The 15612-nt window shown below is 42.7% G+C and overlaps 1 protein-coding gene across 4 annotated transcripts in view; it reads right to left on the bottom strand.

Moving 5' to 3' along the window:
• NIBAN2 (niban apoptosis regulator 2) overlaps positions 1-15612 on the bottom strand; it is an 81180-nt gene that overhangs the window by 24245 nt on the left and 41323 nt on the right. The window lies entirely within an intron of this gene.

Here is a 15612-nt window from a genome sequence, read left to right as displayed (position 1 = left end):
CTGTTGCAAAACTACAACTCCCTGCATGTCCGGACAGCCAAAGGTTAGGGATTATTGCTCTAATGCAGTCTCTCCCAATCAGTGTGCCTCCAGCTGTTGCAAAACTACAATTCCCAGTATGCCAGGATAGGCAAAGGTTAGGGATTATTGCTCTAATGCAGTCTCTCCCAATCAGTGTGCCTCCAGCCAACGGCTGTCCAGGCATGCTGGGAGTTGTAGTTTTGCAACATAAGGAATCATCTACCATTAGTGTGAACTAAATGGGAATTTTTCATTTTTTATATATCTTTGTTATTATAATTTATTATAAGGCCGCAAAACTATATAGTCATCGGATGCGCCCCGCCGTACGCCCAGAGGGAGACTGAGATGATTCATCAGATCCATAAAGAATACACGGGCACAAGGGGCTTAGCGTAGATGTCCGAGAAGGACAGCTCAGAGGGGATTATCTTTTGACTAATGTAAGCAAAAAAACATAATAATCCTGGCAGCCGCTGACAGACACCCGGGAAATGTGTGAGCTCGCACTTTCCATGTGTCACAGAAGGAACACGTACAGGTGTCTCATCCCCCAAAGATGGTGCGGTCAGCGGCCATTGCTGGTTTTCCCATGAATACAAAGCACAAAACATCCGAGAAGTGTTCTAAATATCCGTCCCATGAGTAATTCTGAGCAGGCGGGAAGACAGGCAGCCATGGCGTTTACTAGAAAACATAGGATTAGTTTACTGATGAATTACACGCACGCTACGGAATTTCGTGAAACTCCGCTCAGAAATTCCGATGCAGCGGAGTCCCATTGAGGTCAATGGAATTCTGCTTCACAGTGCACAGCATGGAATTTTTGCTGCTGTAATTTATCCGCCGTAAGAAAGAACATGTTCATTCTTTAGACAGAATGGAGAGCGGAATGCATTGCCGGCTATGGGGACCGGCAATGTCAGCACAGACCTATCACTTTGTGCGGGCTGCCCTCGGGATATAGCTAGATAGATAGATATGAGATAGATAGATAGATATGAGATAGATAAATGTGAGATAGATAGATAATAGATAGATAGATAGATATGAGATAGATAGATAGATATGAGATAGATAGATATGACAGATAGATATGACAGATAGATATGACAGATAGATATATATGAGATAGATATGACAAAGATAGATATAATTTGTGGGAATTTTTTATGTAATTTATTAAAATAAATCCTGTTCATTCTTGGTTTAGGAGTCCTGGGGGCGGTCCTAATCAGTCATTGACAGCTTGTTCCTACAGAGATTGCTGTCAGTCACTGATTAGGACCGCCCACTGGACTCCTGAACATGAGTAGAGATTTCAATCAATGAGTTGAATCTTTTCCCACAAAACTATGAATTTCTTTTTTTACCCCCCATTTGCCCCGGGGTACACCATATCCACTTCCTCCACATTTATCAGGAGCACATTTCCATATAAGCAAAGTAGCTTAGATGTAGACAAGTTTTTAGGTGTGGTCAGAGCTGGCGCCAAATTTAGCAAAAATTTAACAGACTACTTCAAAAACCTAACCATGCCGCAGTACAGAAGTTGTTTTTATGAATGAGTAAATATGAGTAAAAATGTTGCTACTATTTCACCCACTGCACAATAATTTGTGACAATTTTCCATAAAAAACACAGGGTAAAACAAATGATAAATGTCCCCCCCCCCCAAATATGAATCTGCTCAGCAACTTGGTACCAATACAAGCATCGATTTACAGTGACCAGTTCCCTTTAACAACTTTGCATCTAACTTTTAGGCCCGATTTACCTGTACTAGCCAACTGGAGACTCGTGTTAAAAAGGACCTGTGGCCTGAACCCCCCACCCCACCCCGAAAAAAATTAGAAGGCATTATCACTAAATAGCAGGGGATGGGTGGTATTATACAGTCAGGGGGTACAACATTCACATCCCTGACTGTATAACCCCGCCCATCACCTGATAGTCACTCCCATTATTAAAATTAGGTTCCCGCCCATCTGACTGATTCCCTGAAATGTCAAATATAAACCCTCAGATCTCAGGAACGGAAGGCCGTATCAAGAAAGCGTAAAAAGGTGAGCGACCAGGGCACCCTAAGCTATTTAATGCCAGTAAAATCTAAATTTTGGGGAGTTGGCCACAGGTCCTCTTTAAAGTGCGGTCTATCTACTTATGCAACTATTTCATTGGGAAGAGCATCGCCTGTCATAAAGTCTACAGACATAGTTGCTTTCTTCCAGAAAAAACACCACTCTTGTCCTCAGTTTGTCTGTGGTAATGCAGCTCAGTTCCTTTGAAGTAATTAGAGCTGACATGTAATCCCACACACAACCTGAGGACAGGTGTGGCGCTGGTTTTGTAAGAAAGCTATTTTTTTTTTCTCCTGGATAACCCCCTTTAAACAAAAAGTACAAAAAAAAAAAAAAAGTGATTCCTGGCCATTTTTGAATATAACAAGAACAGAAGAAAGCCATAAAGTCCTTCACGCTCTACAGATTGCACTGTAAGCACCTCTTGGAACGCCTGGACATTTAACGCTGTAGTAACAATAGCTGATTATACGGGCTACATGTTCATTTTCACATTAACCTTAGCTATAATTAAATCCCTACCTGCCATTTACCATAGTCACACCCGCCGCATGGCAAGACTGCTCGCAATACTTGTTTGCCATGTGCGTGACACGCTGGAATAAGCGCATCTTAAATTACCCACACCGTGAAAAAAGGTGGAAGTGCTGAAGATAGGAAAAAAGGGCAGAGAACAGGGGATAAACGGTAGGGCCCAGTTCACACAGAGATTGGGAGTTGTTTTCAGAGTTGATGTTGAATGGGATTGTATAAACCATTGTATAAGCCTTTTTCTAACTTTAATAAGAAAACATTAATGCCTGTGGTATCACTGCCGGCTGTAATATATCACCCCTAGTGAAAAAAAGGCTATTGGCTAAAAAGCAGGATATACAAACAACCTAAAAAAGGTAAAAATCCTATTGTAAAGGGAACCTACGACATGGAAAACACAGTATAATCTGCAGGTATCATGTTATAGAGCAGGAGGAGCTGAGCAGATGAGATATACAATACAGTACAATCTGCAGGTATCATGTTCTAGAGCAGAAGGAGCTGAGCAGATGATATATACAATACAGTACAATCTGCAGGTATCATGTTATAGAGCAGAAGGAGCTGAGCAGCTGATATACACAATACAGTACAATCTGCAGGTATCATGTTATACAGCAGGAGGAGCTGAGCAGCTGATATATACAATACAGTACAATCTGCAGGTATCATGTTATAGAGCAGGAGGAGCTGAGCAGCGGATATACACAATACAGTACAATCTGCAGGGATCATGTTATAGAGCAGGAGGAGCTGAGCAGATGATATATACAATACAGTACAATCTACAGGTATCATGTTATAGAGCAGGAGGAGCTGAGCAGATGATGTATACAATACAGTACAATCGGCAGGTATCATGTTATAGAGCAGGAGGAGCTGAGCAGATGATATATACAGAAGCCTGACATCACCAACAGCCGAAAGTCTGCACCCAAGTCAGTGTCGGAGAATGGATTTTCGCGGCAGATTAAATGTAACACTTGGAATTGGGGCATATCTGTAGTAATAGCCACATATCTGTAGTAATAGCCACATATCTGTAGTAATAGCCACATATCTGTAGTAATAGCCACGGTGGATAAATTCCACTATATGTGGACCCACCCAGAATGTATCACATCAGTGGTTAGAGAGTATAAGTTATACAGTATATTTCTGAGACTTTAATATTATGTAACCAATCATATAGGCAAAACTACCGCCCTACTGTGTTCCTGGACATATTTATAGCAGTCATAGGATCTCAATGTACCATGACTCAGGACTGCAAAATGCAAATAGTTCAATGAAGTCAGAACATTTCCTTGCAGGGCCCTGTTGCCTCCCCTTATAGTGCCAGGTATCAGTATATTGCAGGATCGGTTTGGGTAGTATACATCCGGATATCAGCCAAAAGGCGTGCTTACATATACCGTGGCGTACTTGCGGAAGGCCTACTGAGTTTGATGGACTGAACAGGCCCAGGAATGTATCTTAAAGGGGTACTCCGGTTAATTTTTTTTTTTATAAATCAACTTTGTTGATTTGTAAATTACTTCTATTAAAAAAATCTTAATCCTTTCAGTACTTATTAGCTGCTGAATACTACAGAGGAAATTCTTTTCTTTTTGGAACACAGAGCTCTCTGCTGACATCACGAGCACAAGTGCTCTCTGCTGACAACTCTGTCCATTTTAGGAACAGTCCATAGCAGCGTATATTTTCTATGGGGATTTTCTCCTACTCAGGACAGTTCTTAAAATGGACAGAGGTGTCAGCAGAGAGCACTGTGATCAGGCAGAAAGGAAATTCAAAAAGAAAAGACCTTCCTGTGGATCATAACAGCAGCTGATAAGTACTGGAAGGATTAAGATTTTTTTTAATAGAAGTAATTTACAAATCTGTTTAACTTTCTGGCACCAGTTGATTAAAAAAAAAAAAAAAAGTTTTCCAGTGGTGAACCCCTTTAAGTTAAAATCTTGGGTGAGTTCCCACACTTTTTTTTTTCCCAGGACTTCACCCCTGGGTGGGATCACTTTTATACTTCAGTGGAGAGTTGGGAATAAGCCGCTGCCAGACCCCTCTGGCAGCCATATGTCTCTTGTGAGAACATTTCCTAAAATGGACAGAGATGTCAGCAGAGAGCACTGTGCTTGTGATGTCAGCAGAGAGCTCTGTGTTCCAAAAAGAAAAGAATTTCCTCTGTAGTATTCAGCAGCTAATAAGTACTGGAAGGATTAAGATATTTTAGTAGAAGTAATTTACAAATCTGTTTAACTTTCTGGCACCAGTTGATTAAAAAAAAAAATTTTAAAAATAAAAAGTGTTCCACCAGAGTACTACTTTAAACAGTTTAAACCAGTGTTTCCCAACCAGGGTGACTCCAGCTGTTGCAAAACTACAACTCCCAGCATGCCCGGACAGCCAACGGCTGTCCGGGCATGCTGGGAGTTGTAGTTTTGCAACAGCTGGAGGCACAAAGGTTGGAAAACACTGGTTTAAACCAATCACAGCTCAGCTTTTATTTTATCAGAGCAACCTACAAAATGAAAGCAGAGCTGTGATTGGTTACAGCTACAAAGCAACAAATATCGGTTGCTATGGACAAATAGTAGCAAAGTTTACTAGTCAATACTTTCAATAAATGTCCCAAACTTTAACTTTTACTTTGAGGGACCTCTAAGTCTTGACTTTTTTAATCCCACAAAATAAATGTATACATTCAGGAAATAGACAGAAAGTGGTCACTGGTTAAAGGGGTACTCCGCCCCTAGACATCTTATCCCCTATCCCCACCGGTTAGACCCCCGCAATCCCGGCTGCGGCACCCCAGACATCCGATGCACAGAGCCAACTTCGCTCCGTGCCGGATGACTGGCGATGCAGGGCGGAGGCTCGTTACATCACGGCCACGCCCCCTCAATGCAAGTCTATGGGAGGGGGCGTGACGTCACGAGCCTACTCATAGACAAAGGTTGCGAACATTTCTTCATAATCCGAGTAGTTACGGATGTATCACTCCATGAATAAGCGTATCTGCTATTCAGGACTCCAGGAAATCTGGATGACAGTTTCCATATGTGAGGTCATCTGGTGTACTCCGAAACCGATGTGGTGAAAGATGGCTTTATAAAGAACAAACAATCTGTGGTCTGAGACGTTGTATCTGAGGAAGTGATGGACATTATGGAGGCAGCCTGCAGCCAACGTCATTGTTTCCTAGGGAGAAAGATGTGTTAAAGGGCCTATACACAAGAATATTGGGCAGTGCTTAAGATGCTACAACTTTGGAGAGTCCGGTCGTGGTGGCTCAGTGGAGACCACAAGAATATAGGAGGGTAAACCGAAGGGACCTTTAGATACTCCTACACGAAAGTGAAAGCAGAGGCACCTCGGGCCTAGAGAACATTTGTCACGTGAGGTGTGCAGGAATAGTGGTGGAATCTACTTCTGCACCAAGGTTAAGGTTATTAAAGGGGTACTCCGGCGCTAAGACATCTTATACCCTATCCAAAGGATAGGGGATAAGATGCCTGATCGCGGGGGTCCCGCCGCTGGGGACCCCTGTGATCTTGCACGCAGCACCCCGCTAAAATCAGTCTCAGGAGCGTGTTCGCTCCGGGTCTGATTACTGTCGATCACGGGGGCGGAGCATTGTGACATCACGGCTCCGCCCCCGTGTGACGTCACGCTCTGCCCCCTCCCATAGGCGAACATGCTCCGGGGGACTGATTTTAGCGGGGTGCTGCGTACAAGATCACGGGGGTCCCCAGCAGCGGGACCCCCGCGATCAGGCATCTTATCCCCTATCCTTTGGATAGGGGATAAGATGTCTTAGCGCCGGAGTACCCCTTTAAGGCTGAAGTTTTGCAGCAGAAATCTGTCTTCCATATGGAATAGGGCCCCATCAGGATAGCTTCCTGTTTCTAATTTTATTCCGTCTTCTACTGTCTGTGTGGGGTAGGGAGGGAGTTCAAGCATGAAAAAAAAGTTTCCTTTAAAGCAGTGGTCTCAAACTCAGGCCCTCCAGATGTTGCAAAACTTCAACTCCCAGCATGCCCGGACAGCCGTTGAAGTTTTTAGTGTAAGAACTTGAGCGACTGAGTGACTAGAGACCTATTTTGATGTCGACGAATAGGTCAGTGTCCCCAATAACTTCAGGTCTTGTCAGGGCCGGTTCTGCCTATAGGCAGAATAGGCAGCCGCCTAGAGGGCTCTCTTGATGGGGGCACCACACTGCCTGCTGCAAGAAAGTTAGTAACCAGCCAGCATCTGAAACACCCCTAAGTGGAAATGTCCAGTTAGCCATTAATCTTCAACCCCCCTATACCCTCCCGGGTTCATGCAACTTGTTAGGGTGACAAGGTCTATTGTGTAAATAGGAAGCAGGTGTCTTAATTTGGTGTTATCGCTCTCACGCTCTCTAATGCTGGTCACTTAAAGTTTAACATGGCACCTCATGGCAAAGAACTCTCTGAGGATCTGAAAAAAAAGGATTGTTGCCCTACATAAAGATGGCCCAGGCTATAAGAAGATTGCCGAGATCCTGAAACTGAGCTGCAACATGGCGGCCAAGACCATACAGTGGATTCCCAGAATGGGTTCTACTCAGAACAGGCCTCGCCATGGTTGACAAAGAAGTTGAGTGCACGTGCTCAGTGTCATATCCAGAGGTTGTCTTTGGGAAAAAGACAGGCCTCACCATGGTTGACAAAGAAGTTGAGTGCACGTGCTCAGTGTCATATCCAGAGGTTGTCTTTGGGGAAAAGACAGGCCTCGACGTGGTTGACAAAGAAGTTGAGTGCACGTGCTCAGTGTTATATCCAGAGGTTGTCTGTCACATAGGTACCAGAAAAATGGCGCAGAATGCAGTGCTGTTTTTTCCAGAAAGTTAGCATATCCTACTGTAGACTTTTGTGCAAATTATGCAATATATATCCTTATAGCGAGACTGGCTTCTTTTGGCTGACCTCTTTTTACGAATAACCCGGTGAGGTTGCTAATGGAATACAAAAACATCCCAAGTATTCTGGAAATTGCAACATGATAGAAGACCCACCCACCCGCCCGCCCGCCATCATGACACACATACAAAAAAAACTCCTTAAGCCGGTTAAGAACATCTAGAAAGAACCCGTAAGCCTTTCCCATCGCCAATAACAAGACCCGCAATTGTTTGGCGACTGCACCTGCCGTTGTGTTGCAATCTATCAGTTACCCGCAGCCCCATTCTTCTTCATACAGTCAACAGTGACAGTAAGTGCGTGGTCGGCGCTGGAAAAATAGTTTGTGGTCGGCAAATCAAAGGTGTTTTATCATTTGTTTCGGAGGAGGAGCGCCCTCGGGAGTTTTTGGTAACCGATGACTGTTCTGGTGCTTCAAGATATGCTGTATACTGTGCGTGGTATTAAAAGTAATTGTATATTCAGCTACCGAAAACAAGGCTGAGAAGTTTAACAAAAAGTTTAAAAGGGGTACTCCATTGGCCAGCATTTGGAACATTTAGTTCAGAACGCTATGTGCGCGCTGTGGCGGTCATCCACGCCCCCTCAATGGAAGTCTATGGAAGTCCCATAGACTTCCATTGAGGGGGCGTGGATGACCGCCACAGCGCGCACATAGCGTTCCGAACTAAATGTTCCAAATGCTGGCCAATCGAGTATCCCTTTAAGTTAAAAGTTTATCTAAAGGGGTACCCTGGAAAAAATTTACTTCAAATCAACTGGCTCCAGAAAGTTAAACAGATTTGTAAATAATTTCTATAAAAAAAAAAATCTTAATCCTTCCAACAATTATCAGCTGCTGAAGTTGAGTTGTTCTTTTCTGTCTGTCAACAGTGCTCTCTGCTGACATCTCTGCTTGTCTCGGGAACTGCACAGAGTAGAAGAGGTTTGCTATGGGGATTTGCATCTACTCTGGACAGTGGCCGAGACAGGTGTCCTCAGAGAGCACTTAGACAGAAAAGAACAACTCAACTTCAGCAGCTCGTAAGTACTGAAAGGATTAAGATTTTTTTTTAATAGAAGTAAATTTACAAATCTGTTTAACTTTCTGGAACCAGTTGATCTGCTAGTCTAATGACCAAAACAGATAGGGATGCATGGGCCAATTCTTGTGCAAATGAGTAGTTGTAGGAATTCCCGAAAATTGCCTTGTGTAAAACGATCAGCGATCAGCCTTGGAACGAGAAAACATTCAATTATCAGCTGTTCACATCTTTTGTTTGGCCAATCAAATCATAGTTATCGTGTTTCTATTTTTTTATTATTAATTTTATTTATTTATTTTTGTGCAATATGGCCTTTCCCATACCTGTTATTTCAGGATAAGCTCCTCTGTGTGCACATGAGGAGCAGCACTATTTCTGCTCATTATGTAACCTGCATATGGTATTTTTCAGCAGAGTTTTGCTCTGCAGGCTTCATCTCTAATTTGCAGTTCTCCCAGAGCTGGTGGGCGGAGCTCCCTCCTCCCCCCCTCTTAAGACTTGTATTGGCTTGTCTTGCAGACACAGGACAAAGCTCAGTCTCAGGGGGGGGGGGGGGGGGAGAAGCTTGATAACAGGAGAAAGAAGCATTTATGTCTAAAAAGTTTCTTATATTCGCTTGTAATGTTTAAGGCTAATTTTGCTTGTAATTATAAAAAAAAATAAAAAAATAAAAAGTGTAAGCCTTTAAAGTACATTGCTTGAAATTAGACCAGTGCTTCCCAACCAGCAATCCTCCAGCTGTTGTAAAACTAGTTTTGCAACAGCTGGGGGCACCCTGGTTGGAAAACACAGACATAGACTAAGGCCCAATAGTTGCAGGGCCTGAATAGCTGGTACATTTTCTTCCTTTATTGTGGTGAGCTTGTGGGGATGTAGGGTGTAGCTGTGCAGTGATGAAAGGGTGTTGGATTAACCTTTAACTGTCGTGACGCCAGGGTGCGGGTTATTCCTCTATGTATACCGTATATCCTACCGCCACCGTCCCAGGAACGATAGGGAGGAATAAAGGATTGTCCATAACCGGAGGTTTAGTAAACTGGAAATAACCTGAATAAAAGTTGCAGTAAAGTTAACAGTAGTAACAGTCTTTACAGAGAACCGGACTTTAAGTTCCTCACAGTTGGTTGGGACCTTTCACAAAGCATTGTGGTACATCATGTGACCCACTCACGTGACCTGGAAGGTCCTTAAGCTTAACCTAACAGTAGGCTTAGTAGTCATGTGACCTAAGGTCCTGAAAGTACTATTCATACATATTAATTATATAAATGATAAACATCAAACACATAAAATTAAAGAAGGAAGAGGTGACAAGGGGTTATCCCACTAGGAGGATCCTACCGGTACGCAGGAACTCTGACTTTGGGGACTTAGCACAAAAGGTACGGTACAATGTATGGTACCGGGACACCACATTATATTCTATGAAGAATAAAAAAAAGTGAAAAGCCACAGTGATGATTCTCTTCCTAAATCTGAAGGCCCAAGAAATATTCTCAGATGTTTATCTTCTGCGGTTTCATCGGGAATACACGGTAGACTGAGGAGGTGTGGACTTTTTATAGACTCTTCTGCCCTAATCTATTCTGAGCTTCTGGTAAACCACAAGAAACGTCCACGTGAATAGTCACAGAAGAAATAAGAAAAAGCGGTTTATAATAAGCCCCACCCCTCCAGCCATCCACCTAACCCACCTACCGAGGCCGCATTTCTATATGCCAATAGCACGCCCACAGGATACGCAATACGGCGTCACTTAAGCAGCTTGGCCCTGCCGCCTTAACGCTTAAAGGGCTACTCGGCTGCTCAGCGTTTGGAATAAACTGTTCAGAACGCTGGAGCCGGGAGCTTGTGACGTAATGCCCCGCCCCCTCATGACATCACACCCCGCCCCCTCAATGCAAGTCAATGGGAGGGGGCGTGACAGCTGTCACGCCCCCTCCCATAGACTTGCATTGAGGGGGCAGGGTATGACGTCATGAGGGGGCTGGGCTATGACATCACGACTCTAGCGTTCACAACAGTTTGTTCCAAACACTGAGCAGCGGAGTAGCCAATAAGTTCGGGAAGAAAATCCTAATTTCGTAAGTTGTAGCAAACCCATCACATGTTTAATATGGATCGTCCGGTCATCTATCACACAGTGTTTGCACCTCATATCATAAATATGAGCTTACGAATTCCCTTTAGGATGGGGGATATTGTGACACTTAAGCAGGTCGGCCCCGCCTCCTTGACATTTAAGCCTGGGCAGAAAATCATCATTTTATAAGATGTGACCAATCTATTAACACACAAGTATGTTTTATTTCGTCGTCTCGTCACCTGTATAATGGTGTTTGCAACTCCTATCATAAATAAGAGCTGATAGATTCCCTTTATAGGGGTACTCTGCTGAAAACCAAAGGATCGGGGATAAGAGGTATGATCGTGAGGGTCCGGCCCGGCATTGCAGTCATTTGTGCACAAAGCGAACTCCGCTCCGTACAGGATGAATGATGACCACAGCTGCCACGCCCCCTCCTTTCATGTCTATGGGAGGAGGTGTGACTGCTTTTGTGTTCCAGACGCCGCTGCTACCGGCCCAGAGATTGTGGGGGGTCACCAGTAGCGGGACCTCGGTGATCAGACATCTTATCCCCTATCCTTTGGACAGGACAAAAGATGTTTTTCGGTGGAGTACCCCTTTAAAGGTGTTATCAGGTCTTATAAAGTTAATAGCCTATACCCAGTGTTTCACAACCAGGGCAGGGTGCCTCCAGCTGTTACAAAACTACAACTCCCAGCATGCAGGTAGTTGTAGTTTTGTAACAGCTGGAGGCACTCTAGTTGGAAAACTCTGGCCTATTCTCAAGTTCAGAATGGACTGAAGGGGTCGCTGTGCTTGCACAAGATCCACAGCCTCCTCAGTGCTTACCCATTAAAGGTATTGGGTGATTAAAAATGGCGCCCCCCACAGTTACCGTATATACTCGAGTATAAGCAGAGTTTTTCAGCACGATTTTTCGTGCTGAAAATGCCCCCCTCGTCTTATACTCGAGTGAACTCTCCGCCTGTCAATCCCTTCTCAGTGGTCTTCAACCTGCGGACCTCCAGATGTTGCAAAACTACAACTCCCTGCAGCATAGATGGCCCGGATGATGACGAAGGCCGAAGTGGTCTTCAACCTGCAGACCTCCTGATGTTTCAAAACTACAACTCCCAGCATGCCCGGACAGCCGATGGCTGTCCGGGCATGCTGGGAGTTGTAGTTTTGCAATATCTGGAGGTCCGCAGGTTGAAGACCACTGATGAAGGGATTGACAGGCGGTGATGATGAAGGGGGGGGGGGATGATGACGAGGGGTGTTAATGACAGGGGTCTGGATGATGACATGGGGGGATGAAGCATTTCCCACCCTAGGCTTATAGTCGAGTCAATAACTTTTCCTGGGTTTTTGGGGTGAAATTAGGGGCCTCGGCTTATATTCGGGTCGGCTTATACTCGAGTATATACGGTAGTCAGTTTTTTTTTTTTATTAACATACTCATTGTGTAAGTGTGGAACATCTTTTAACATAATAATATTAATAATAATAAATAATTAAAAAAGTTTCTTGAAAGCAAAATGGGACTCCCCAGAGCTGGCAGGGACCGAGGAGGGGGTTCCCACATTGGTTACACCTACAGTTTAACCACAAGCAGCAGGTTCTTTCATTTCTAGAATCAGTCATTGCCTGAGCAGAGATCAGCGCGGATGTGAGAATTTTCTTGTGCAGAGGAAGAGTGGGGCAGTTGCCTATAGCAACCAATCAGATCGCTTCTTTCATGAAAAAAAAGTCCTTTGAAAAATGAAAGAAGCGATCTGATTGGTTGCTATAGGCAACTGCACCACTACTCTACACAGGTTTTGATACATCAGGCCTATAGGGGGAGATGTATCAAAACCTGTGTAGAAGTGGTGCAGTTGCCCATAACAACCAATCCGGAGATTTCTAGCAGGGCTAATAAAGCCGCTGTTGGTCAAACTCTTTATGGAACATACCGTAGTTATACCGAGTAATGTACTCAAGACGCACTGTCATGGTACAGAAAATAAAAACCGCACAAAAAAAAAAAATACACAAAAGTGGACAAAAATGCAGTCTGAGAATCCAGCGTTACAAAAAAAAAAAATTTTTATAAAAATTAATAAATAATCAAAAACAGAAAAATAGCTATAGGAATTATTATGACTACACTGACAAAAGCAGAAGTCATATGAGTAATAGTGATAATATCAGCATCAGTAGTATCACTAAGGACAACAAAACATACAGATACTGAAAAGAAAAGCAGCAGTAGGGATCACAGCCATAGTACCAGTACTGGGTGAGATTATCATCTTTAGTAGTGGTACCAGTACTGGGTGAGATTATCATGTTTAGTAGTGGTACCAGTACTGGGTGAGATTATCATGTTTAGTAGTGGTACCAGTACTGGGTGAGATTATCATGTTTAGTAGTAGTACCAGTACTGGGTGAGATTATCATCATTAGTAGTGGTACCAGTACTGGGTGAGATTATCATCATTAGTGGTAGTACCAGTACTGGCTGTGATTATTATTAGTAGTACCAGTACTGGGTGAGATTATCATGTTTAGTAGTGGTACCAGTACTGGGTGAGATTATCATGTTTAGTAGTGGTACCAGTACTGGGTGAGATTATCATGTTTAGTAGTAGTACCAGTACTGGGTGAGATTATCATCATTAGTAGTGGTACCAGTACTGGGTGAGATTATCATCATTAGTGGTAGTACCAGTACTGGCTGTGATTATTATTAGTAGTACCAGTACTGGGTGAGATTATCATGTTTAGTAGTGGTACCAGTACTGGGTGAGATTATCATCTTTAGTAGTGGTACCAGTACTGGGTGAGATTATCATGTTTAGTAGTGGTACCAGTACTGGGTGAGATTATCATTATTATTAGTAGTACCAGTACTGGGTGAGATTATCATTATTATTAGTAGTACCAGTACTGGGTGAGATTATCATCATTAGTAGTGGTACCAGTACTGGGTGAGATTATCATTATTAGTGGTAGTACCAGTACTGGCTGTGATTATTATTAGTAGTACCAGTACTGGGTGAGATTATCATGTTTAGTAGTGGTACCAGTACTGGGTGAGATTATCATGTTTAGTAGTGGTACCAGTACTGGGTGAGATTATCATGTTTAGTAGTGGTACCAGTACTGGGTGAGATTATCATGTTTAGTAGTGGTACCAGTACTGGGTGAGATTATCATTATTATTAGTAGTACCAGTACTGGGTGAGATTATCATCATTAGTAGTGGTACCAGTACTGGGTGAGATTATCATTATTAGTGGTAGTACCAGTACTGGGTGAGATTATCATTATTAGTAGTGGTACCAGTACTGGGTGAGATTATCATTATTAGTAGTAGTAGTACCAGTACTGGGTGAGATTATCATCATTAGTAGTGGTACCAGTACTGGGTGAGATTATCATCATTAGTGGTAGTACCAGTACTGGGTGAGATTATCATTATTAGTAGTAGTAGTACCAGTACTGGGTGAGATTATCATTATTATTAGTAGTACCAGTACTGGGTGAAATTATCATTATTAGTAGTAGTACCAGTACTGGCTGTGATTATCATCTTTAGTAGTGGTACCAGTACTGGGTGAAATAATCATCTTTAGTAGTAGTACCAGTACCGACTGACATTATCATCATTAGTAGTGGTAGTAGTGAGATTATCATCATAGTAGTAGTAGTAGTAGTACCAGTACTGGGTGTGATTATCATTATTATTAGTAGTACCAGTACTGGGTGAGATTATCATCATTAGTAGTAGTACCAGTACCGGCTGAAATTATCATCATTAGTAGTAGTACCAGTACTGGCTGTGATTATCATTATTAATAGTAGTACCAGTACTGGCTCTGATTATCATTATTAATAGTAGTAAACAGTAGATTACAGCTGTAGTACCAATACAGATCACAACTGTAGTACCAGTACAGATCACAGCTGTAGTACCAGTACAGATCCCAGCTGTAGTACCAGTACAGATCACAGCTGTAGTACCAGTACAGATCACAGCTGTAGCACCAGTACAGATCACAGCTGTAGCACCAGTACAGATCACAGCTGTAGTACCAGTACAGATCACAGCTGTAGTATTAGTACTGGCTTTATTAGTAGAAGTAGTAGTAGTATCAGTACAGATCACAGCTGTAGTACCACTACTGTAGTATCAGTACAGGCTGTGATCCTTAGAAGTAGTAGTGGTTGTAGTAGTAAAAGCACCAGTAGTGATCACAGCTGTATATAACCACCACGTGAGATCATCCAATTATCAAAGAATGGGTATATTTGAAATAAAATCCAAAATGATTTCGAGCACAATGATCCATTGATGAAGAATGTATATTTAGACTCATTGACATCATCATCATCAGATATTATTTCACAATCTTTTATTTTGTGCTTTTGAATAGATTCACTGTTCACCAACAAACTGATAAAGAGTACTTTACTACAGGATAGATCAGATAGATAGATAGATAGATAGATAGATAGATATGAGATACAGCGGGGCAAAAAAGTATTTAGTCAGCCACCAATTGTGCAAGTTCTCCCACTTAAAAAGATGAGAGATGTAATTTTCATCATAGGTTATAACCTCAACTAAGAGACAGAATGAGAAAAAAAAATCCATAAAATCACATTGTCTGATTTTTAAATAATTTATTTGCAAATTATGGTGGAAATTAAGTATTTGGTCAATAACAAAAGTTCATCTCAATACTTTGTTATATAAACTTTGTTGGCAATGACAGAGGTCAAACGTTTTCTGTAAGTCTTCACAAGGTCTTCACACACTGTTGCTGGTATTTTGGCCCATTCCTCCATGCAGATCTCCTCTAGAGCAGTGATGTTTTGGAGCTGTCGCTGGGCAACACAGACTTTCAACTCCCTCCAAAGGTTTTCTATGGGGTTGAGATCTGGAGAC

Source organism: Hyla sarda, chromosome 9, assembly GCF_029499605.1.
Source record: "Hyla sarda isolate aHylSar1 chromosome 9, aHylSar1.hap1, whole genome shotgun sequence".
Taxonomy (NCBI): Eukaryota; Metazoa; Chordata; class Amphibia; order Anura; family Hylidae; genus Hyla; species Hyla sarda.
This window is presented reverse-complemented; position numbering and strand designations above follow the sequence as displayed.